At 35.9% G+C, this 9,722-nt stretch overlaps 1 pseudogene; it reads right to left on the bottom strand.

Annotated features, from left to right (window-relative positions):
- Positions 1-416: 416 nt before the first annotated feature.
- The window catches only part of LOC132494686 (large ribosomal subunit protein eL8-like), a 77,407-nt pseudogene continuing 68,101 nt past the window's right edge, over positions 417-9,722 (bottom strand).

The raw sequence follows: 9,722 nt of genomic DNA, 5'->3' as shown, positions 1-9,722 counted from the left end.
GGCATTTTGTGGAATTTATACCACATAGTAAAATTTAATTTCCTTTAGTCTAGGACAATTTCAAGGTATTGTGGAAATAATGAACTGGAAACTCAACAAGCCTGGGTTTAAATCACCCCTTTTCATTTTACCAGCTAAAAGACCTTGAATAAGTTATGTAATTTCTCAGAGCCTGTTTCCCCACTTTTTAAATGGTGATAGTAATATTTTACAAGGTCATTTTGACATTATACATAGTGGTGAGCACATAGTTCTGGCTCAATAAATATATTTTCTTCCTATTTCCACACATCCTGGGGATCAGCCAGTTATCTGTTTATTTAGCCTTTTCAAATGATCTTTATTTATTCTTTCTTTTTTTCTGAAGGATTTTTTTTTTTTTTACTTTTATGTATAGAAAACGCAATAGTGTATACTTAGCTCAGTTTGATGGTCAGTTCTTTGATCTTTGCCTTTTCCAGCTTGGCAATGCAAGCCACCAACTTTGGACCCAGGATGTTGCCTCCTCAGTGGTGGCAGATTTCATATCTGTCATTGTAATTGGTCCTAATAGCTTCCACCAGCTTAGCCTGAGGTCCTTTGTCTGCTGAGTTAACTTGTGTGAAGGTGACAGTGGTACAATTCTTCCTGTGGAATGGATCTCCAGCCTGGCCTTCCCTTTCTAATGTGGTAGGGAACCCCCATCTTATGCCACAGGACAGGCAGGAAGACAACTAGCTCGATGGGATCCTCATCATTTGCAATCACCACCAGCTAAATCTTCTTCTCCACCAACATAGTGACAGTATTAACCCCTGCTGGAAGGATAAGTGGCCCCTTTGTGGGGACATCCCCTTTGCCGGTGGTTTTCTCCTTAGCCTGAGCCAGCAACCTCTCCTTCTTCTTTTGCTTCATATCTGGTCTGCACTTGTGGGCCACCTTAAGCAGTTGAGTAACTCTTTGGTGGTCCAAGGCCTGGGTGAACTGGTTAATCAAGGGAGGCACTTTCAGCCACTTATAGAGGATAGTTCTTTGCTGCTGCAGCCAGATGTGGTCAGACCATTTGACAAAGTGGGTGAGGTCCCTTTTGGGCTGATGTCCTGTCCTGGTGTGTAAAGGGTAACACTATGAGTGATGCTCAAGTTCCTTGTCAAGTTCATGTTTAGGACCACTCAGAAGGGTATAGGTGTATCAGTGATCTAGGTGGTTTAAGATGCCATCACAATTCTGAATTGTTCTTAAATTTCTTAGATTGAAAAAATTCTGGTGGATCTTTGAAAACTATGTCAACACACACTTGCCAACTTACAGCTGCTCCTCAACGTACAGGCAGACCTCATTTTATTGGGCTTTGCTTATTTACACTTCGCAGACTGTGTGTTTTTTACAAATTGAAGATTTGTGGCAACCCTGCATGGAGAAAGTCTATCAGTGGCATTTATCCAATAACATTTGCTCATTTTGTATCTCTGTGTCACATGTTGGTAATTCTTGCCATATTTCAATCTTTTTCATTATTATTATATCCTATGATTTTCTAGAAAGAAAAGTAAAAAATATATATATTCCTACAAAGAATCAGGAACTCAAGTGACTTTAAACTCCTCAATAGCAACAAATCTAACATTAATTTCAATCATCCAGTTTCAATAACTTTCAACACATTGTCAATCCTGTTTTATTTATTCCCCCCACCCATTTCCCCTGTAGCCCCAGAATAATTAGAAGCAAACACAAGACACCATATCATTTCATCTATAAACATTTAAGAAAATACCTATAGAAAGATAAGAGCACTTCTTTTTTTTAAGCATAAACATGATATCGTTGTTGCACAAAATCACTGCCAATAAACTTGTAATATCCTCAAATACCCAGTCAGTGTTCAACTTTCCCCCAAATATCTCATAAATATTGCCACATAAATGTTTATACAGTTCATACTTTTGAATTGGGATAAAAATAATTCCACACATGGCATTTGGTTGGTATATCTCATAAGTCTCTTCAATTCTATCAGTCTCTCCCTCTTTCATTTTCCTGGTTGCAATTTATTATTTGAAGAAAACAGGGTTTTGGTCTTGTAGAATTTCCAAACTCTGGATGTTATTTTTTGAACCAATGTAGTGTTTTTTTTTAAATGTTCTCTCCCCCAACACACCCCTCCAAGACTTTAAGACTTTTTAAATGTTAAGATTAATCAGTGGATTCGGGTGTTGTCAGCTTGATTTATACATTATAAAGATTTCCATCTAATGAATGCTGGAGAGGGTGTGGAGAAAAGGGAACCCTCTTGCACTGTTGGTGGGAATGTAGATTGATACAGCCACTATGGAGAACAGTATGGAGGTTCCTTAAAAAAATAAAAATAGGGTTACCATATGGTTCAGCAATCCCACTACTGGACACATATGCAGAGAAAACTCTAATTTGAAAAGATACATGCACCCCAATATTCATAGCAGCACTATTTACAATAGCCAGAGCATGGAAGCAACCTAATTGTCCATCGAGAGATGAATGGATCAAGATGTGGTGTGTACACACACACACACACACACACACACACACACGCAATGGAATACTACTCAGCCATAAAAAAGAATAAAATAATGCCATTTGCCATGCTATTCCCAGCTTATCTTGTCCATTTTATGTCCCAGACCTGGAATCAGTCACTCTCCATGGTGTTTCTGTTTCTTGTGGAGACAAATGACATTTAGAAATCACAATCTGGATTGAACAGGTGTTCCTTGCTACAGATTGACCATTGTTTCCATGCTTTTTTAGTGGACAAAGATAAGCAAAAATATCATTAAAATGTATCCTGAATTCATACTATTATTTCCAGTTCAGATTTAGGATCAACTAGTTTTTACTTCATTTTGATCTTATGTCTTTTTTCTCTTATACTGAAAATCTTGGTTCCTAATAGCATTAAAGTAATTACTTATTTGCTATATCATGTGTGTGTGTGTGTGTGTGTGTGTGTGTGTTTCAGATTCTCTTTTAGAGTCATTTATATTTACATGTTTAGAGTCATTTTAGAGTCATTTACATTTACATGTTTAAATATATTTAATGATATATGACAAACCAGCTAACTCAAAGATATATGTATATGTATAAAAATATGTATGTGTGTGTGTGTGTGTGTGTGTATATATATATATATACACACATTACTCCTGAAGTCTAATTTTACAGAGATTCCAGATAAGGAGCAGAAACCTCATTTCACAGAGAGGCTATTGCATAGAAATTTTGTCATTTCTATGAAAAAAATTAAAAGTCTGAAACTAGATAATAGATACAGATGTGCTTGTCCAGATCCCAAGCTGGATGACCAGGACTGGTGATCTTTTTTCAGGTTAATGAGAGGGAAAAGAAGGTTAGGAAAATTCACAGTAATTTTTTTTAACTGTCTTGAGAAAGATGTCAAGTGAGATGGTTATGGACTATTCTCAGTGATGTCTGAAAATTTCAGAATTAGGTGTAGTAGAATGAGCTAGCTGAATAGAGTAGTAGAAAGGGGATATTTGACATTGAGATTGAGTGGTGATGGTACAATATCTAGGATATAACACTTTTAGTGCAGGGCCATGGTATGGTGATTGGAAAGGTACTAGGGCTAAAGAAATCAAGGAAATGGGAATCCAGGTTTGGGTGGATCATCTATGTAGGTATTGATATCTTTAAGCTGGGGTGTGATCAACTCAGGGAGTGATTCAATTGAGATGTGGGAATAAAGTATTAGAATTTCTACTTATAACTGACAATTTCCTTTCAAGATTCCTTTCTAGTGCATGTCTTATGTTGTACACTATAGTACAATACACTTTGTAGAGGGACTGATTTACATGAACAAGCAGCCAATTAAAGATTGGAGCTGACTGGGCCCTGCAATCTCTTTATAGTGGGTAAATTATACTCCATGGTATGGCTATGCTACCATAAATGTAACTCATTCCTTCTTAAGAGAATATTTGGTTTGTTTCTAATAAAAACAAAAATAAACAAATGGGACCCAATTGAGCTTAAAAGCTTCTGCACAGCAAAGGAAACCATCAACAAAATGAAAAGACAACCCACAGAATGGAAGAAAATATTTGCAAATGATACAACCGACAAGGAATTAATGTCCAAAATATACAAGTAGCACATGCAGCTCTATGTCAAAAAGCAAACCACCCAATCAAAAAATGGGGGGAAGATCTAAATAGACAGTTCTCCAAAAAAGACATACACATGGCCAAAGAGCACATGAAAAGATACTCAACATCACTAATTATTATAGAAATGCAAATCAAAACTGTAATGTAATCAAATCACACCAGTCAGAATGGCCATCATCAAAAAGTCTACAAACAATAAATGCTGGAGAGGGTGTGGAGAAGAGGGGACCCTCCTACACTGTTGGTGGGAATGTGAATTGGCAGAACCACTATGGAAAACAGTATGGAGGTTCTTTAAAAAACTAAAAGTAGAACTGTCATATGATCCAGCAATCCCACTCCTGGGCATATATCCGGAGAAAACCATAATTTGAAAGAATACATGCACCACAATGTTCATTGCAGCACTATTTACAATAGCCAAGACATGGAAGCAATCTAAACGTCCAGAGTACAGAGTAATAGACAAAGAAGATGTAGTATATATACAATGGAATATTACTCAGCCATAAAAAAGAATGAAGCAATGTCATTTGTAGCAACATGGATGGACCTAGAGATTATCATACTGAGTGAAGTAAGTCAGACAGAGAAAGACAAATATCGTATGATATCACTCATATGTGGAATCTAATTTTTAAAAAAGATACAAATGAACTTATTCACAAAACAGAGGCAGACTTATAGATATTAAGAACAAACTTAAGGTTATCAAAGCGGCAATGTGGAGGGGAGGGATAATCAGGAGCTTGGGATGAATAAACGCACACTACTTTATGAAAGATAGATGACCGACAGGGTCCTAACGTATAGCACAGAGAACTCTACCCAATATTCTCTGATAACCTATATGAGAAAAAAACCTAAAAAGAATGAATATATGTATGTGTATAACTGAATCACTTTGCTGTAGACCTGAAACTGACACAACATTGTAAATTAATTATACTCCAATAAAATTAAAATATTAAAATTAAAAACAAATATTTGGTTTGTTTCCAATCTTCAGTATTATAAAAATGGTAAAATAAACACTTTTCTTACATATGTTTCTGCATAGCTATTCAATTAGGAAAAATTCTTAGAAACAGAATTAGTGGGTGGAAATTTATGGATTCCAAAGGTATATTATTAGCTAAATTTGTACATATAATTGGAAAAAATAATACTTATTGCCAAAATATCACCAAAAATGCTAATTGACTTTGTATTTTATGAAAATTCTTATCAAGTCATAAATAAAAGAAAATTGATTAATATGAGAAGGGCAGAGAAAAAATTTCATCAACACAAACACTGATGTACCTGATTTTAGGAAACCTAGAGAAATAAATATTTTGTGTCATTGATTCTACTTTTCATTTTTAATGATTCCCACTTTCCTAATATTTTTCTTTTATATATCTATTTTGTTCCATAGACTTATTTGTGTGACTCAACTAAGTGGACGATTTATGTCTCCAGAATTATGGAAATTTCACTAAGCAGAACAGAAACAAAAAACTGGCTTTCCCTTTGCCACTCTTTTTTCTCATAGTATCTGGGAAGAAAGTACCATAAAATGTAACATGAGGTATACCTTCTCAAATTCAAGGTAGCTAACTATTCCTTAAACAACAAGAACAAACATCACCAAAAGCCCTCAGTCAATTTTTATTATTATTATTTTACTATTTTGCCATTTGATTTTTTACTTCTTGACACTGGTCAATGTTACTACATAATTTCAATTCATTGCTTCAGTTTTCAGATCTGGAAAACTCACATGAGATTTAGTTGGAAAATCAATGACATTCAACTTTAATATCAAGCTGACTGCTAACAAAATTGTCAGAAATGGCGTTTCCTGTAGAGGAGGAACCATTCCACTCATCCATGTAACAGAATGAGAATTAGCTTCTGTTTATGTCTTTAATTAGGCATGTTATCTTCTTCCAGACTGACAATGCACAAAGGAAAAAAAAGAAATCTGATCATGCAGATGAGAACAGAAGAGTGCTTCTTAAAACATATTAACCAAGCGATGGAATTTCTGTGGTTAAAGTCATAAGTGGTCCCCAGAGACACCATTGATAATTGCCGTTTTGACTGAATGGAGTCCTTCAGTCAATGCATTCTGTTTTAGTTGTTGTCTTTTTTTTTTTTTTTTTAATACCTGATTCACTGTTTTTGTTGTGGTCCCATGAGGCTTTGCCTTCTCCTGTGGAATTTTCTTGAGGAGAGTCTCATGAGATGACATTTCTTCTAATTAGATTTCTTGGCTGTTAGAGATTATTATGCTAAAAAAAAAACCCCATTCTTTCCTCCCTCTTCCCTTTTCCATTACTACTATCCTGTTCTTGTGTTTTTATTTATGCAAGATGCAAGCCAGATGTTATATTAATAAGAGAGCTGATTTTCCTCAAGGAGCTATTCATTAGCATAGAATAGAATTGCAACTCTGCTGCAATTTCTGGGAATTCTTTAAATTCTTTGCATACATTTTTTTTCATTTTAAGTAGTAAATTTTGGAAGATACACTTGAATTACTTCTGTTTACTGTGAATGTTGATGGAGATTTGGAGTTTTCACAATTAAATTTTAAAATTGAAGAGAGAATTAAAATCAGGAATTGTATCTTATAAACATAGGTAGCATATCACATTTGATGTGTGTAAAATTTTGAAAACTTAATTAAATGGAACAAAGGTGCCATATCAGAGCAAGGGAATATCTTACACAACAAAGTCCAGATCCTTTGTTATTTGAGATATATACATTAAAACACATAGAATTAGATGAGATTTTTATTTCTGTCACAAATGCTATTTTATTAAATGAATAATATTAAAACAAAAAATAAAGACCTTCTTATACTCTTCAGATGAATACATCTTCTAGGGCACAAAAATATATTTTTTAAAGACCACAGTTAAATTCATTATGATTCCAAAAATAATCTCTTAAAACAGACATGAGATCCTTAAACTCCCAAACAACCCAGGAACACTCAATAAAAGTTTTGGAAAACTTTTTTTCATCCTCAAAAGACTTATTTTGTGTCTTCTTTCCTTGCTGGTTTAGGTTCTGTAACTTAAACTAACTGACCAGACAAAAGAGGTCATCTGAAGTCCATGACCACAGGGGTAAGACTTGAACCTGGAGAGCAATGCAGTACTTCTCCCTTTCAACAGGTTTTCCAGGCACTCATAACCTGTGTGTATTATTCATAAGTTGAAGCACCACCTTGGTTTTTATGCACAGCATATTTTTAAATCAAAATGTATGGACAGCCCCAGCAAACACTGCTTGCTCCTCTAGTGCTATAGCAGGTAGGAGTCGATAAGACTCATCCCTGACTTAATTAAGCCAACTCTAGTAGTAGTTATCTGTAACTAAAAATAAAGTCCTCACTGTCTCAAGAGCTATTAGACTTTTTATCTTATGTCTGGTTGTGCTAGCAACCACAGAGGTGGGGTGGACACTCCCTTTGCTCATCATGGGCCCTTCCATACCATTATCCCTTGGTCATCCTTAAAAACCTCAGCTTTTTTTTTTTTTGATTTGATTTGATTTGATTTTTTAGAATCTTTTTTGGAGTACAATTGCTTTACAATGGTGTGTTAGTTTCTGCTTTATAACAAAGTGAATCAGTTATATATATACATATGTTACCATATCTCTTAAAACCTCAGCTTTGACCTCCTGTCTGTCCTCCTTAAACACTTTTTGCTTTCCAGGACTCTAAACTCTGCTGTTCTTCCTACTTCACTGGCTGCTCCTTCTCAGTCTCCTTTGCTGATTTGTCTTCAGCTCTCTGACCTCTTATTATTAGAGTCCTCCAGAGTTCAGGCCTTGGACAACTTCCCTAACTACTACATTCCTTTGGTACTATCACCCTGGCCCATCTTTACATGCTGACTCCAAAATTTAGACCTTCACTCTGTACTTCTCCCCCGAACTCCAAACTTGCATATCCCATTGGCCACTCCACACTGCCACTCCGGTGTCTAGAGGCTTTGCAATAACATGCTTTAAACATCACCTGACTGCTCACACTTCTCACCTCCTCCGCTGATGCCACCCAAGTTCAAGTTATGACTATCTCTCCCTTGGACAATTACAATAGACTCCAAACCAGTCTCCTTAAGGATCTATTTCTGTCCTGCAGTCTATTCTTGACACTAGAGCCAAAGTGATCATGATAAAAAAATAAGATAAATCATGTCACTCATCAGTTCATATCTTCCCATATCTTTCCAGCTCACTCAGAGAGAACCCTGATATATTTACACTGACCAAGAAGACCTGATCTCATCCACTGGGATTTTGCTGACCTGAGCTCATATCCTCTCACCCCTCACCTGACTTCAGTCACATTGGCCTCCCTGATGTTATCCAGATGCCCCTTGCCAGGGACTCTCCCACCTCAAGTCTTTTGTACATGCTTCTTTCTCTGCCTGAAGTGTTTCTCTGCCAATGTCTATGTGGCTTGCTTCCTCATCACCATACCATCCTACTTCATTTCTCTTCAACGCACTAGATGCCATGTGGTGTATCAGATGTTTCATTTACTTATTTTACTTATTGCCTGCCACCCCCCCACACACAAAAATTTAAACTCTGTAAGGGCAGGAATTTTTGCCTTTGTTGTTCACTGATGTTTCCATATCCCCGAAAATAGTACCTGGCAATACAGTGCTTACTCAATAGATAAGTGTTGAATGAATGAATTTCAGATAGCCTTGAAATCATAGATATTACCAGTCAATCTGTTGCCAAACATAAAATGACAACCTAGAGCATTCCTTAGTTGTGTATTCAGTGCTATGTTGGACAAATATACAGAATAACTGCCTTCAAAAGAATTATAAGAAGTTATATTCTACTTTGGGGTTTTAGACACATCTGTAGAGAACACAAACAAGCCAATGTAAGGACAACACATAAAATAAGAATCACAATTGCTTCTATATCACTGCTATCTTTTGAGACAGGACATATATCATTAAATACATCATTCTAAAACCTATTTTTTTAAAAGCAAGTTCCAACTCTATTCATTTGTCAGGAACAAATTCACACATCAACATACAGGTTGACCACAAAATAAATATTTGTTCAAATTTCATTTATTCAAACAGTTATTCAAAAAACAGATTCTGTGAGCCTCTCATGTACCAGACACTGCCCGAAAGACATAGGCTCTTATTGTGGATGAGAAGGGCCAGTAACTTGCACTTACAGAGCTTATCATGATTTACTTGGACTTTGACCTAACAGATGAAGGAAAACTGGAAAGTTTTCTTTGTTCTTGTATGCCACAGAAGCATGCTTCCCCTTATACCTGGAATTCCTTCAACATCTATTTGCCAAATATTGGTAAGTTATATGAGGAAGAGGAATAAGGGCACAGGGGCAGTGAAAAACAGTTTGCCTATTTCATGAAAAGTTAAATATATCCTTATCATATAACCCAGGAGTTTCAGTCCAGTAGACATGAAAGCAACCACAGAAAGACCTGTACATGGATGTTCAGAACAGCTAAACTAGTAATATCCAAACACTGGAAACAATCCAGTGTCCATC

This window comes from Mesoplodon densirostris, chromosome 8 (genome assembly GCF_025265405.1).
Source record: "Mesoplodon densirostris isolate mMesDen1 chromosome 8, mMesDen1 primary haplotype, whole genome shotgun sequence".
NCBI classification, from domain to species: Eukaryota; Metazoa; Chordata; class Mammalia; order Artiodactyla; family Ziphiidae; genus Mesoplodon; species Mesoplodon densirostris.
The sequence above is the reverse complement of the archived record's forward strand: the minus strand, read 5'-3'. Positions and strand labels throughout refer to the sequence as shown.